Consider the following 15,784-nt stretch of genomic DNA (forward strand, 5'->3'; position numbering starts at 1 on the left):
TTTATCTTGCAAATGTTAACATGGGATGATGTTTGGGGATTTCAGTTTAGTAAATTTAAATTTATGCTGGTTTTAGTGTTGGTGGATCAAACCTGTTTATGATTTTAGCTCTTAAGAGCTTTTGTTAAACTGGTCTTGCTTAATGGACTGTACCCACAGAGTGCAACTTCTTTGGTTTTTTTTTAATCTTACAGTGATTTAGAATCATTTTATTGAAGTTCAGTCCTAAATAGGCAGTAACTCCCAGCCCTTGAATTGTGACTCTGAATAATCTTTCAAAACTGAAGGTCAAAGTAAGAGACAAGAAACAACTTTTCTGATTGAGGATGAAACTGTAGACTTAAATGTAAAGTGTACTCCGCTTTAAGAAAAAGTACCTACATATAAATTATCTCTGTATTGAAACAGAGTTATAGGTAGACTAATAAATAATGTGTACTACTGTCAATTCTCAAGCATGGTAGGTACAGAAGGAACACCTGTTACTGTTCCAACCAAAAGACTGAGCTGGTGGCCCTGAACCCTGTGGCTGTCCTGTGGAATGACAGGTTAACGTGGGCTGAATTTTACCTGCTCCATGTCTTTGTTTAATTCCACACTCTTCAGCTTTTTTGGCTTTTATGTATCATGGCAAACATCCTAGAACACAAGTTACTGTACTGAAAGGGACCAATGGACCATCAAGTCTGTTCTGCTTCCAATTGTGCTAATACCTTTGCTTAGTAGAGAACTGGATTAATGTTTTAACTTACAGTAATAAGTGCAATAATTTATTCAATGTATTGTTGAACTGTTCTTTTCTTCTATTCTTTTTCCTAGCCATCCTCTAAACAACACTGTTATTGTACTATTTTTGTAATTAACCCTTTTTGCTGCAGGGGTCTCCAGACTAAAGCCTGTTTTTTCCATTAAGCTTGCATATCTGACATGGTCAATGATTTTCAGAGAGTTTGCATATCTGAGATGGTATTTCTACTCCCCACATGTATATTCAGTTTCTTTTAATCTCTCAGAGAAAGAAACTCTGTCCTCTGGTTTTTTGTGTAACTTCTCAAGGTGTTTTAAAAATTAGTCTCTATAAACTTAAATGAGGATTCAGTCATCCACTTTTGACAGAGGTAGCAAATATATGGGCATAAAGTTTATTTCCTCCTTGAAAAAACACAGCTCCAGCCCCTTTTTTGGTTTGTATAAATCCAAAAATAGCTTTTGATTTTTTAAAGCATTTAAATATACAGCCTTCAGTGGGAAGTGTGGTTGTTGCTAATTTGATAATATTTGGTTAAGAACAGCAGGCGACAGTTTCAGGCACACACAGTTTTGTGCTAATTTCTTGCCTAATTCATAAATACCCCCAAAGCAGGCACACTTATGTTACAAAAGCACCAATAATTCACACTGATATTTGCCCAGCAGCCTCACTTCCTGCCTCTTGGCTCCCTCTGGGCAGGAAGGTGAATAATCTCTGTGTCTCTGCATAAATAGGGATGATTGTGGGGTCAAAAGGTATATACAGGCGAACCAGTTGTGCTTGTGATTAACCCGAGCTCCACCCTATTGTGCTGTCTTACTCCACTTCTTTGGCCTGAGGTTTTGTTTTTTGTCGGTGTGGGAAGTTGAGGTAGAATTGGAGTTCACTGCTTTTGTATGCTTTCCCTGTTGCTGTGGCTATTTCATATTGACATGCATTTAGTGCTAAGCGTGTATGTGAAAGGTGTGCTGTGGTATGTATTTACCCTTGCAAAAATATGTGCAACAGACACACTTGTGTATCTCTATTTACAGTAACAGCACATTGTAAACTAGAAAGGTTATTTGAAAAGCTGTTTTCAAAATGCAAACCTTCAGATGCTTTTGTTTTATTGTTACACATTTAGAAAGTGTTTTTTGCTTAAAAATGAAGGTGTCTTCACTCCCTCCTCCCCACAAATGTAATAGTCAGGAATAAAATTTGATCTATTCTGCTACTTCAGAACTTTCTTTTTAGTAGTGTGCTGGCTCCATCTTCCCATTTAAAAATACTCAAGTTACGGCAATGCAATAGCTGAAGTCCTAAGCTTAACTGCAATAAAAAGGCTCCAAATAGTCTCTGGGGACCACATGAATGGTACTGAAGTCAAAGCCTCCAGTGCCATTTGCAGCAGTCTGCAGTGTTTCATGAGATTTGCTGAGTGGTTGTTCAGATTGTTGTTGAATGTTGCTAGAAAGCGTGCACTATGCTTGCTTTCCAAAACCCCTTTTTGCTTTGGTCTCTTACTCCCACAGAGTCAGTGGAAACGTGTAGCATGGAAATGATACCGTGATTTCAGAAATGGGAATTGACTTTCACCACAACCCTGCAAGTTACTCACAAAGTGACTTGAGTGAGTTCCCATAATAAGCAACTCCTTACAAGGAAGAAGCATGGAACATCTTAATTAAACGTAAATTGTAATAAAACAATAAACCACTCCCTGTCATGCACCCTTCAATACAAAAAAGAAAGCTGAGAAGCAAAACTCCAGAATAGCTTGTGCTAGGTGCTTGCAGTAGCTGAGAACTGGCCAGTTAGGTTCTTGATGCTGAGGATACTTGGTGTGAATATATTTGTTTTGTCTTGGAGTATGTGATCTTAATTTTTGCACCATCTAAGCACAAACCCTGAGCTTAGTTCCAAATGATGGAGCTCTCTGAAAGTAATATCTCACAGCTTTAACAAGAAATATGTCTTATTTTTAATAATTTGCCTTTAGTTTTAATCCTGCCTTTTTTCTTAAAATCGTTGTTGTGTATTGTAATTACTGTTAATGGTAAAAAGTGGTACTCAAGGAACCTGGTCTGTGGAGGGGTGTTTACTCCCTGTATTTGGATTAGTTATCTCAGTTATGAAAAAAGAGTCAAGAATGTGATGGTGGGGGATTTTTTCCTTTAATTAAAAAAGTAGACTAAAAAATGGGGAATAATTTGTTATTGATGATATAAAATCAAAACACTGTCAGCAACAGGACACAGTGCTTTTGCTGCTTCTGGCTCAGGTCCAGTTTTCTTACCTGCTTGAAGTAACCTTGAAGAATGTCCAACTCTGTGACTAGTTTTCTTCTATTAAAATACTTGTACCCAAAACACATAGTAGTTTTGGAAAGGACTCTAACAGCAAAGGCCTCTTAATAGCTTCTAGCACCATCTCTGGTGAATGAACTCTCCTGTCTCCAATTTTAAGTTTTCAAAGAAACGTGTTTAAGAGTTTCCACAAGAAGTTTGAAAACTTACCATGAAATTAAAGGAATAATTGGATTTTCTAGTCTGTGGTATGCTTTACAGCACTTTGGAAACTCCTAAATCATGTCAACTCCATGGTTTAAAGCTGTTCTTGTCCCTTTCTGTCACACAGTGGTGAGGAGTGTTCTCATCCTCCCATGATAGCAGCCAGGTAAGCCCTCAATGGGAATGCAGAGCAACAAAGTATTCCACTGAACCTGATGGACAAACTAATAGAGAGGTTTCAGCTTTTTATTGCCCACAGTCAAATGGACTGACAAAGGAATAGGAAAAGGGAAAATCTGATAACTTGATAGCTGTGGGAAATCTGGGTGGTTGTTTATTTTATTTTGTATTTATTATAACATTCTATTGACATGGAGGATATTTTCTATTCCAACACTAGCTGCTTGGACTGCACAGAGAAAACATCTTGGTGAAAGAAATATTTACCTTTCTAATTTAAAAATAAATAAGATCTAAGTTTTAGAATGCATGTCATCTTTTTTAATTAAGGGGCTTGTTAAGGTAATGTGTAGGGCTGTGCGTCCCTATCTATGTCCATATTTTGAGATATGATCAAGAATTCTCTTTAAACAGACAAAGCAAAACAAATTCTGTTATTCCTACAGTCCTGTTATACTCTTTTTATAGACTTTAAGTCCTTCTACTCTTTTAACACTTGTAATTGTGGTTTAGTAAATGTTCTCCTTTCAAGTAGTAATGGAAAGCTGGTCTGTATTTTTTCTGGCTCTGCAAAACTGACTGCTGACCAGTTTGTTCTGTTCAGCTCAAGTAACTGTTGATCACAAGAGCTCTATTTAGTATTGCAGCATATTTAAATAGATGACACCCAGTTAAATATTTATAGTTGTATTCTGGCTGAGTTAACTTGCAGGGACATTGAATAACCATGTTGAAACCTCAAGAGAAGATGTGCTCCACATAGCTTACAGAAAAAGCTTTGAGACTGACATGAATTTTTGATGAAACAAAAGCTTGTCCTCTGACACAGATAGTATTATTGATTATTGCTTTCTAACAGCACTACATTGTTCACTAGGCTTGTATAAAGATAAGACAGTCTTCACCCATCTTAGAAAATTTCTGGGAACGGAGTAAATGATACCAAACAGAAATACTGGTGTTAGAAAAGACACTTTCCTTGGGTATCCTGTTGGCCTGACCTTATTCTGCCCTTATTTTTATTTCTCCCTTCCTTGCTTCTGAAAGTAAAACCAACAAATATTATTTAAATGAATGAATTTGAAACTCCTATCAGATATGTGGGTTTAATTGAAAACCAATCCATTTCAGGACAAAAGCTGGGTTTATATATTAAATATTCATTCTTTCTTTCACAATGCTTTTCTAATTAAGTAGTGTAAATGTTTAATTATATTAAGTTTGGTATTTTCACTAGTTTTGTTTAAAAGTGCGAACATGCAGCTGATGGCAGGACTTGAATGTAGAGGAGGAGCAGAAGTATTTCATTAACTTGTTCAGGAAAGTAAAATTTACAGGATCCTGGTCACTGAATATAATGAGTAAATGCAAAGATTTTGCTCTGGATTTTGACAAAGGAGTTCCGCAAAACTCTTTCTGGAGCTATTTAAACATAATCAGATAAAGAGGTTTCCAGTTCATTCTAGCTGGTGATGCTCATTTTTAGCCTTCTGGTTGATGTTGATTGCACTCCCAGTTGTGTCAATACAATGAATTTCTTTAAGAATTTGATTTGGATTAAAGTCACTCAGACTTTCTTGGGAATGGAGGATGGAGGCTTGTTTTCTGTAGGTCCACATCAATTCACAGTATGTTTTTAATTATTTTTAAACAAATTAAATAGATCATTAGTCTTTAAAAATTACTGCAAGTCTTCTTTCTATTTTAGCAAGTACCTGATGTTCTTGTTTAAAAAGAGCATTCACATAGAAACATAAATATGTGTTGAGTAGTCATATTTTCCCAGAGAGGACTATTTTTATTAATTTTTTTTTAATTCATGCTCTATTTTTTCACTGATTTTTATTAGATTATTTAATATCGTTCTCTCCCTCTGTGCTTGCTGGACTCAAGGTTTTTGTCAGAGTGCCATGAACCACAATGAATAAAGTAGAAAAAAGGAGTGGGAACCACTTCTACTTTCCCAAAGGTGAAAAAGTTCATGCAGCTTCCTTTGGTATCCCATAATTAGGGGAATCTTCCAAATACTTGGTCAAAAATAGGTGTAACTGAGCTACTTTTTCAAGTGTACTGGACCATGTAGTCAGCCTGCTGAATAGTCTCATTCATTGACTATACTACCTGCTGTGGTTTGGACAATGGGCACAGAGTTGTTTTTAAACTTCCATGTTTAAAGACAGGTGCCAATGGGGGAAGTCCAGACTTCTACAACCAGAACAAATAAAAAGTTGTCTGAGTTCATTTTAAAAAGGGGTTTGTTTATTTTATTAAGTCTGGCATTTTAAATATTGCTGTTTTGTTTTAATTTATTTAAATTGAAACTTTGAAAAATTATTTTGGTGGGTGCATGTGCATATGGTGGGTGCAAGTCCTATGTGGAGTGGTTGAGGAAGCTGAACTTGTTTAGCTGGGAGAAAAGAGTCTCAGGAGGGATCTTATTTCTCCCTGCAACTATCTGAAAAGAAGTTAAAGTGGATTCCAGTGTCTTTTCCTAAGTAGAGAATGATACAAGCAGTGAGCTGGGTTGGGGAGGGGAAGCCATGTGGCCTGCAGAGATAGGCCAGGGGATGAAGGGTCTGGAACCGAGCTGGGCCAGGATGAAGGGTCTAGAACCTGCAGACGGAAGGGTGGAGAACGTCTGAGATGTCTTTGTTCCCCCCCTCCAACCTAGAGGGAAAGAGATAGAGAGCCTGCAGACAACTGGAAGTTTGCCGGCAGAGGAGAAGGAGGAGATGTGAGGGGAAGATGCCCAGCGTGGGAGATGGGAGATGGAGTCCTGGGCCAAGATTTCAGCCGTCCGGGGAGTCTGGGAATTTTAACCCTTTCCTGTGAAATGAAGGCTTTGTGGAATATTGCTTCTCCTCAATTTGAAGGAAAGAGAGACAGCCTGGGACCGCAGATGTTAGGGAAAGAAGGTGGGGGGAGATGATGGAGTGGCTGTTGGCTGGACCCTTCTTATTAGGCATGGACTGAACCAATCCTTCCTCCAAGAGAGACTGCATTTTAGGGGGATGCAATGGTGGGCCAAGAGACTCCTTCAGCAACTACCAGTTCAGGAATGAACAGATAAAAGCTGAGGAGGGTGTGATGATACCCTCCGTCTTCAGAGAAGAAAAGAAGAAGACCTCTCTTCTTGGACCCTTGGCCCCAGGGGAAAATGGGGGGGACTGTAGTCCCAAAATGAGACACTGGACTGTTGTTCCTGTTGGTCCTTGGCAAAGCATCCTTAAAGGGGCCCTATAAGCAGTCTCTGTCCATGCACGGTGGTGAGAGTAGTGTGACATGGAGAGGAGAGTGTCACACTGGCCAGTGTGTCTGGGCGGTGCCATGTGTGACATGGAAACACAAGAGGTGGCAGCTGTGTTTCCTGGGGGTCTGTGGTGCAAGGGAGACTCCTCTGTCCCCTGATGGACTCAGTATTGATTATGTGGAAGGGTGAAGACTTGATTAAGGGTCCAAATGTGTCTCGCTGTGGTTTGTTGGAAAGAGGTAGTGGGAGGAGGAATGTTCTGAAAGGTTTTAATTTTGTATTTTGTGTGTGTTTTTTTTTTCTTTCTTTTTTTTCTTTTATAGTAGTATAGTAGCTTAATAAAGTTTTTTTTCCCCTTTGTTATTAGCTTAGGCCTGCTTTGCTCTGTTCTCTATCACATCTCACAGCATTCAATTGAGAGGTTGCATTTTCATGGGGGCACTGGCATTGTGCCAGCGTCAAATCATGACATTAGCTGCGATTGAATTTTTATAAACATTATATTATCACACAGGAGAGTCAGAATTACTTTTAGTAAAGTGCTAATTCAGTGTCACCTTTTATTATTACAGAAAACAAGGACTCCAAAGTTTTATAGGTGACATTTGCTGTATTACCTGGCTCAAATCACAAGTTTCAATGTCTCCTGTAGGACATCTTCCTCTATAGAAGGAAAACCACATGAATATGAGGGATGATCTCTTTGTATGAACTTTACTAATAGGCTTTTTCATTCAAAGCTTTGAGGACCAAAAGAGAGTTATATAAAGAGACTCATATGTGTAGCAGATAGATAGTTTCCAAACTACTGATACAAAAACATATGGAGATCCCAGGAAAGGTAGGGACTCCTAAACTCATGACAGCCTGACCAAACTTCATCCTTTTCCAATTTTCCTGCTGATACTGTACTAAATGGTGAAAAAACAGAACTGAAACTTGGACTCCTGCTAGAGGTGATATGAAATTACTTCTGCACCCATTGACAGTGATCTCCACAGATCACAGATACTCCACTAGTGTAATTCTGCTGCATACAAAAGTAAAAGTGGGGATAGGAAATGGGCTAAGGAGGGAAAGACTCATTTTTCCATGTCACATAGTCCAAATTATGATGTGAGCTCTGAATTACATGATTATCTCATGCAACATCTCTTTTGAAAATGTCTTGTAGAACTTTTGGGTTTGTCCTCCAAAAAGCTGTTGATTTCAGTTTTAGAGCTACGGTAAGTATTTGTAGTAAGGAAAAGTGTGAGATGATGATTAAGGGGTGGATTTTAACAGTAGAAAATAATGGTTGCTCTAAATTAGTTTTCAACGAAAAATAAGTGTGGAATCTGGGAAGCTGTGGCTAAAATTAATGCTGTTACTTGATTTGGTATCTGTGCTAGTGTCATCACATCATTTAACATTGAATCTGGTACGTTCAATTCAATGGTTCTATTGCCATTGCACATCTTATCCAATTAGTATCTGGTTATCCCTCTCTGCACTGGAAACAAGGCAAGGTTCTATCTTTATATTTGCATATTTGCAATCTCATTTTGTATGCTAGCTTTCCCCTTTTTGAAAAGATACTCACATTTTTCCAACAATAGACTTCAGTATTAGATTTAGATTATTAGATTATTATTATTATTATATTAGATTTAGTAGATTCAAAATTAAGCCTTATATACAGAAGATCCACCTGCAAATTCAGAAGTTACAAGAATGAGATTTAGAATTTTATTTTTTGATTGAAACTTTTATTTATCAGCTTGAAATACTTTTAAATAAAGCTGAGAATCTTGAAACATTCTCCTTATTTCAAGACATAAACATAACACTGTCTATTGAAATATTAGTTCACCAAGAATGCATGTTAGTTCATTCAGAGAGAGCTTATTGTTTCAGAAAATAGACCTCCTGTGTCTATAGACCTGTGGTGGGATGTATTTGCTTACTTAAATATTAGTAAGTGAAAGCAAAATTAAAATACTAGAATATTTTTCTCCTGTTTCCTTTTTATACCTGTTTAAATCCAGATCTTTTCTGGTATGTCCTGTGTACATAAATTTTATTTAAAAATTTGTTTTCATAGTTGGATTCCACCTTTGGCTGTGCTGATGACCACAGGATGTTTACATGAACTATGGGAGGTTTTTCCCTCTGAGCCTTTCCTACAGTGCTATATCCCTGAGAAACTAAAGCCATTTAGAACAGGGGCTTTTGTTTGTTTGTGAACCAATAGCTTGCAGGTACTTTAAGGGAAGATATATTTAGGCTAGTCACATAGGGAGTGCCAACAGTGTTGGAAAACTGAGCTGGCAGGAGCATGAGCAGTATTTATTTGATATGTGAAATAATCTCTGGTTAACCTTACAAACTATTTAATACCAATATAAGATAATTTTACTACCTTTACCAGTTTCTAGAGATATAAAATGCCAAATAAAAATAAGACAAACTTTTGCATTAATAAAGCAAAATCTATTTTCAAACTTAATTGGAATACTGGACAGTTTTGTCACATTATTTCTACAACTGATTTGGAATGTTTAAACTTCTACTGGATCATCTTTTAGAAGCAGAGAAAGACCGCACTGTAAAAATTTGTATTGTCTAAGAAAACAATCTGAAGTTTCTAGAGAATTTGATTAGAAGCTGTTGCAGTAATGGTACCTATCAATCTCACAGGGCTAAATGGTCCCTTGGGAACACAGGATCTTGGGAACACAGGTTTTTTGACAAGGAAAAGTCAAAAATAGTCATAGATATAAAGAACCTGTTTCTGTTGAGACCTGGCAGATTCAAGAATAGAGAGCAAGTTAAAATTCCAGTATTTTTAAACCATTTTTCCATGGGATGATAATGCAGAATGCACTACCATCTAGCTGTTCTGTCTCCCAAGTTATTAAAATGCTCCTTAGAATCCTTCATTCCTAAGTTACCTGAAGGACAAGTATGACACCTCAGATTCAGATGCTTTTTTATGTCGCGTCGTTGGGAGAAGTTGGCTTGCATACTTGCATACAACTGCAAAAAAGTGATGATCAGCAAGACTACGTTTTGTGATTGCAGTTTCTTTATGGCCTACATCTAAAATGTCGGCTTGAAATAAAAAGTGTTTTTTCCGAGTTATGCTAATGTTCAGGAAAGGACTTTAGGCTGTCCAGGTCTCAACCAACAGGTTATAATCAAGGCCTGATGGCATCTAATTACATTTCAAGTGACTGACTTAATCAGCTCCCCATACCCCTACAGCACAGCATTTTTCCTTGATTTCTGTATTTATGCCACATGCCTGGAAGGCACATAGGAAGCATCTCAAGTTTCTGTTCTTGTCCTAGGAGGACAAAGTAGATGTGATTATATTCTGTCACTGCCTCTTCCAAAAGAAACACAGTCTGTTTCTTTTGGAGAGTGCTCCATTAAGCAGCTAAGTAGGTGTGAGATCTTGATGCTGAAGGTGTAGTTAACCTCCTTGGGGCATTTAGCTGCCAAACTCTAACAAACCTTTACTGTGTAAATGCAACCAGAAATTTGTAATAATTGCATAAAATCTAGTGGTAGTGGCAGATCGGATATCTTGTACATTGTAGCACTATGTCCCAAATTCCAAACCTGTGTAAAAAATTAATGCCTCTAAGCTGCTTTGCAAGATGTATGTTCAGGACTAAGGTAGAAACTTTTTTTTCCTGACTTTTTATTAAAGGATGAACAGTTTTAAGCAAGTATTTTTGAAAAAGCAAAAGCATGAGGTATAAGAAGTTGCAGTTATTGCATGAATAACTGGTGAAAATAACTGGACTGGTGAAAATTTGGCAGTGTTTTATCTGAAAACCTGATCTTGATGAAACCTCACAGTTCACACTAAAGATGAATTACATATATTCCCTGTTATAACATCAGGTAATTATTTTAATGCTTAAACTCTTTTCTCTTATGCTTTTGCAATTCAAGGCATCAGGGGTTTTTTAAGGAAAACTATTTTCACAGTCTTTGTTTTTATTTTTAAAGACATAGTATTTCATATTGTTATTAAAAGCTGTTTGATCTATGAAAACTGGTATTGAAAGTTGTGAACTGTCACTCAATGTCCACGAATTAAAATGAAATCTTCCCAAAAAAAAACATTTAAAAAGCCAAGAATGCAAGTGTTTTGTATGTCCTTTATAGTAGTGTAATTTAAAGCATGATCACTTATTATTTCTATTGTCTTGTTGAGAGACTTCTTTTCTGTCTCCTTATTGGTAATTGTATCCCTCTGAGATCCTCTTGCCAAACAGATGCTAGAAGTAAGAAAACTAGTGCTTTGGAAAAGTTGAAACTCACAACTAAATTAGTTTCAGGCTTGTCATCTCTTCCCAAAGGCATTTCTTTCCTTCTTCATCCCAGATATTTATTAAGTTTTTATTTGGAGAACCTTTTAAAGATGAGTACTGCAATGTTCCTGGCTCTTTTTGAAGAACAGTGGATTTTTTTTTAAGTATGAAAAACAATGGCAAAGTCCATAAGAACTATGTTTTTAAATTCTGTTTTCCCAAGGTCTGTCATTTATTTTTCTTAGTCTAAAACAGAATGTTTTCCCTTAATTTCAGTTATTGTAATTTTAAATGACAAAAAAAATTAGAAAAACTTTTTGCATTCTCTCTGGTTTGAGGCTGATTGTGTATTGTTACCCTCCTGTGTATATCAGAATAAACTGTAGAGGACTATGTTTAAGAATATAAATATATCTGTTAACTATTTGGAGTGCATCCCATGGGGATGGTTTCTGAAACTGGTTGGTCATTACAACATGGAAGTACAGAGAGACTACTAGATTTTTAAAATGCTGCATATGTGTGTATTTGATTATTTTTAGGGTTTTCTCCCCCTGCACTTTGTTTCATTCTGGGTCTTGTGGTTAGGCAGGTGTTAAGGATTGTCATGATTACACACACCTCCAGCTTTTCTTAGTGTCCTCATCACAGGAACCTTGCATGCCAAAGGTATATATATAATGGAAAATATAACACTGAAAGAGATTTGAGTAATTGTGGCTATTGCAGAGTCCTTTCTCACATCAGTAAAGCTGATTCCTGTAGAAACTGCTGCCTTTTTGGCCACCACACATTCTGGCATAAGTTTTGAAGGTGTTTGAAGTACTCACAGTATTACCTCTGTTTAGGCAGTGAGACATTTAAGCCCATGCCCCAGATAGCCTCATCCTAGGTGAGGCATTCTCTGAATGCCACTTTTATAGAGGCAGCTAACTGCTGTCCTCAGATGAGGCTGGAGATAAGAATTCATTATTTTCTCCAGTGACTGATTGATGTATTCTGACATTCAATATACTGTCAGTTAGAAATCAATTCTTAAGTATCTGATTTTGCCATTATTTATGTACTTATTTTTTGCATTATTGTTTAGTACTGAATGCTTGGTAATGCCTGCATCTCTCTGCATCTGTCCCTTAGTGTCTGATGATGATGAATGGCATCCACTGACTGTAGACAGAACCACCCAAAAGAACTAAATCAGGCCAGGTGCTGTCCACATTTTAGTCAAACCTTCCTAAAATGCAGTTTTAAGTACTTTAATTGATGGAGGATGATAAGATCATACAGCTGACTACATTTCCATTATAGTTTTTATTTAGAACAATTAGGCAGTAGAAGATACGGTGATTAATTTTATTTCTTTGGACTTCAGCATGATGTGTGGTTTGTAGTTTGGGGCAGGGGGTAATAGAATATAATTAGCACTAAAATAATACATTTTAAGACTAGCCCCCTTTCCCTTTACTGCTATTTTTTTCCTCAGCCTTTCACCTTTTGAAAGTTGCTTTCCAAAATTTGCAAAATGGCAAACCATAAGGCAATCTGGAAAGGATTCCCACAAAGGAAATCTGTGTTGCCTTTAGGCTATCCTCTTTCCTCTTTCCAATACCACATCAGGATGTGGTTTTGTTTCCTTTAGAGCTGCAGGATTTCATCTCCTGAGGTCTCTCTGGGCTGGTGGAAGTGGGTGTAAAGGGGGAAGACATTTAGCTTGTGACTAGAAATGTGAACACTGCACATTTTCCTACATAAAACACACAAGCAATATGTATAGAACTGAAGGCTGAGCTCAGTTTTTCAGTGATTTTTTTTCTATTCATTTCTTTCCAATTTCCATTTACTCCCTGCTTTTCAGTATATTTGATGCTTCCTCTTACTATTGTGTTCTATCTACACTGTTCACCATGGCATGGGCGGGGTAATAATGCTCATGCATTATGAAGCAGGGGTTCTGTGGAGCCAAGCACCTTAAATAGGGTGAGTTCTTTATTGAAAAGTAAGGCCAAAACTGAAAAGGAAATACATTTTTGAAGCTGGCTAGTACAGAGTCTTTAGGTAGCAAAAAACTGCTGTGTTTTATAAAATGTTATTGGTGCAACTTGTCCAATCCATGTTGACATAGAATCACTGCTTTTAAATAGAAAAATTTAGCTAGAACATAATTAAGATAATATTTTATTTCTCTTCAAAAACACTCTATACAAAACTCTACATTTAGTATCAACCACCAAAAATGATAGTCTGTCCATTGAGTCACTTTAAAATATATTCCTCTAAAAATGCAACCTGAGACAAAAGTCAGCAATCCTGAAACTTCAGACAGAATCATCATCTACTCTTGGTGAAGGCTTTAGATTTTCTGATTTTGTTATAATTTCTGTCATGCTATTCAAGATCAGAATTTTCAGTCGGTCTCATCACAAATACTGTATTTTTTATTCAATAGAACTGAAAATCATCTCAGTTTGAGATCTAGTCTGGACATGCTGAATAAAAACAAGCTTTAAATTTCCCATTCATTTTATATGTATAGAAGCAAAATGAAAACCCTGCTTCTTGGCTCTTAGCTCCAAGAAGCTGCAGAGGAACTCAGACTGGTGATGAAATCCTGCTTTAGTGACAGCCCAAGAGTGCTGTCCACTCCATGAGGTTAGGTTTGGAATTCAAGGCACTTCTCTTTTGTGTCTGTGGAAAGAAGCTTTTTCCAGCAGGAAACAAATATGGATTTTTTTATGATATGCCACTCGTTTCAAGTTCCTTCTTGTAGTTGCTCAATACTCATTTTCTTCAAATTCATATAAACTCTTTGGGACTGAAGAATCTTCTTGCTATCTAAGAAATCACTACCAGGTTTCCCAGTAATTCTTTGGAGTCTTGACATGTGTCTACAGCTTATTCTCCCTTGAGCAAAATGTAATTTTAAATATTTTCAGTGTCTAAAGCCAAACTGGATTATTACAATAATTCATTCCTACTGTCATAATACAAGCCAAAGAAGCTTGCCCAGTAGCTTCTGTTTCTACCCAAAGCATATTGTCAAGGGCGTAACATTCTATCCTAGGCTTTATGTATTTCTGGTTTACTTCGGTTACTTCACAAACTGCTCCTGATCCTGCTTCACACCACAGAGGAATTCCTTTTGTTATCACATCTTTCAGTTGTTTGTCAGGATTTTCTTTTTCATCTATTTTTTTCTTTTTTTTTTCTTTTTTTTATTTCTTGTTTGTTGGTTTGGTTTTGTTTTTTTTCCTCTGCATTGGAGTGTTGTACAATACCACTTTAGCATGCAAAGAGCTATATTAATTTGTTTTGATTTGGAAAAATCTAAGCATCAGAAACTGTCATAGATGGCTAGTACAGACACAATCTCTCCTATACATCCAAAAGAACTGTCTTAATTTTGTATTTCAATAACATCTTTCTTAGTTCAGTGGTTTTATTTTCAAATCATTCTTTTTCTTATCCCATCATCTTCCTGCTTGTTCAGATATGTTAGATATTCTGTCTTTGGGATACAGCACATATATTCCTATGAAAAAAATTCATGCATATATATGCATAAACTGTATTATATGCACACTGACTGGATAACAGACTTAAACAGATAAAGTTTAAAAATATGTTTTTTCAATAAGACATCTCTGTATATATGGAGATGAAAAATTATTAAGTATCACCTAATTTTCAGAATTCAATTCCAACACAACTTTCAGGCCATACATAAAAATCGTACATTTTCATTACCAAATAATAATTAGTTTTTGAAAAGCAATGTAAAAATTAATCTAGATAAAAATATGAAATTGCATAGGAAATCTGTAACCATTTTTTTCCTAATCTCTGATTGTAACTAATTCCTGACTTAAAAATTCAACTTTTAGACTAATTGACATCCACGAGATATCTGTCAGAATTAGGTAAGCTATAGAAAGCTTTGTAAAATTTCTATCTAATATCTTTGTCTTCAAATTTCTCTGAAAGAGAAGTATTATTTCCTTATCAGAGGAGGAACATTACTTGAACTGTTCTCTAAGACTTTACCCTTAGTTGAATGAAAAATCTTTACTTTTGCAAGTGTCATTAATTTCCTATTTTCCAAAGAAGTTTTAAGCACTGTAATGATATTTTGAGAAATATTAATTGATGCTTTTATATATAGAGCTCAATTAACTTGTATGTTATGCATCAGAACAGCATTCATCTCCTTTGGAAATGATGGGGAGCAGAATGACAGACTGTACTGTTCACCAGAGCACATGTCTGGACTGGTCCCCTGAATCTGTAAGTAGAGTCTGTTGGATCCTAACTTTGTCCATATTGACAAAAATCCTACTTTTGTCAAAGGTTTTCTGTCTGCTAAATTAGTCTGAAGTGTATCTTTCAAGCCAGAAAATGACTTTAAACAGGAAAGGCTAAAGTAGAAATAAGTCTGTGGCTGCAAATATGAATCAACAAAGGCAATCTGGCAGACCCAAAGCCTACATGACCTACGTGAAGCCCTTCAGAATGTTTCTGTTGACAGATGCATGACTGAACTTGCATCTGGCATGTCCTACTGAGAGACACCAAAGCAGCTCCTTTTTTGTTGACCAGAAGAGTGGGTATAAAACCCTTTCTGTGACTTGCCAAAGGTACAAGTAAATTTGAGATGCCAATTTCTATTTGTGTCCGTGGTAGCAGGTTGTACTTTTCCTCTGACTGTCATTATTTAACTCTTCACAAGTCCTGCATTACATCTTCCATTGCTAGTCTACCTGACCCCATGAAGATTTGTTGTACTTGCATTTGGTTCTTGAGAGCTTGC

General features: G+C 36.5%; 1 protein-coding gene across 4 annotated transcripts in view; it reads left to right on the forward strand.

Annotated features, from left to right (window-relative positions):
* The window catches only part of NT5DC1 (5'-nucleotidase domain containing 1), a 147,806-nt gene that overhangs the window by 24,732 nt on the left and 107,290 nt on the right, over nucleotides 1–15,784 (forward strand). The gene's annotated exons all lie outside the window — the stretch shown is intronic.

Source organism: Lonchura striata, chromosome 3 (assembly GCF_050655825.1).
Source record: "Lonchura striata isolate lonStrDom1 chromosome 3, ASM5065582v1, whole genome shotgun sequence".
NCBI classification, from domain to species: Eukaryota; Metazoa; Chordata; class Aves; order Passeriformes; family Estrildidae; genus Lonchura; species Lonchura striata.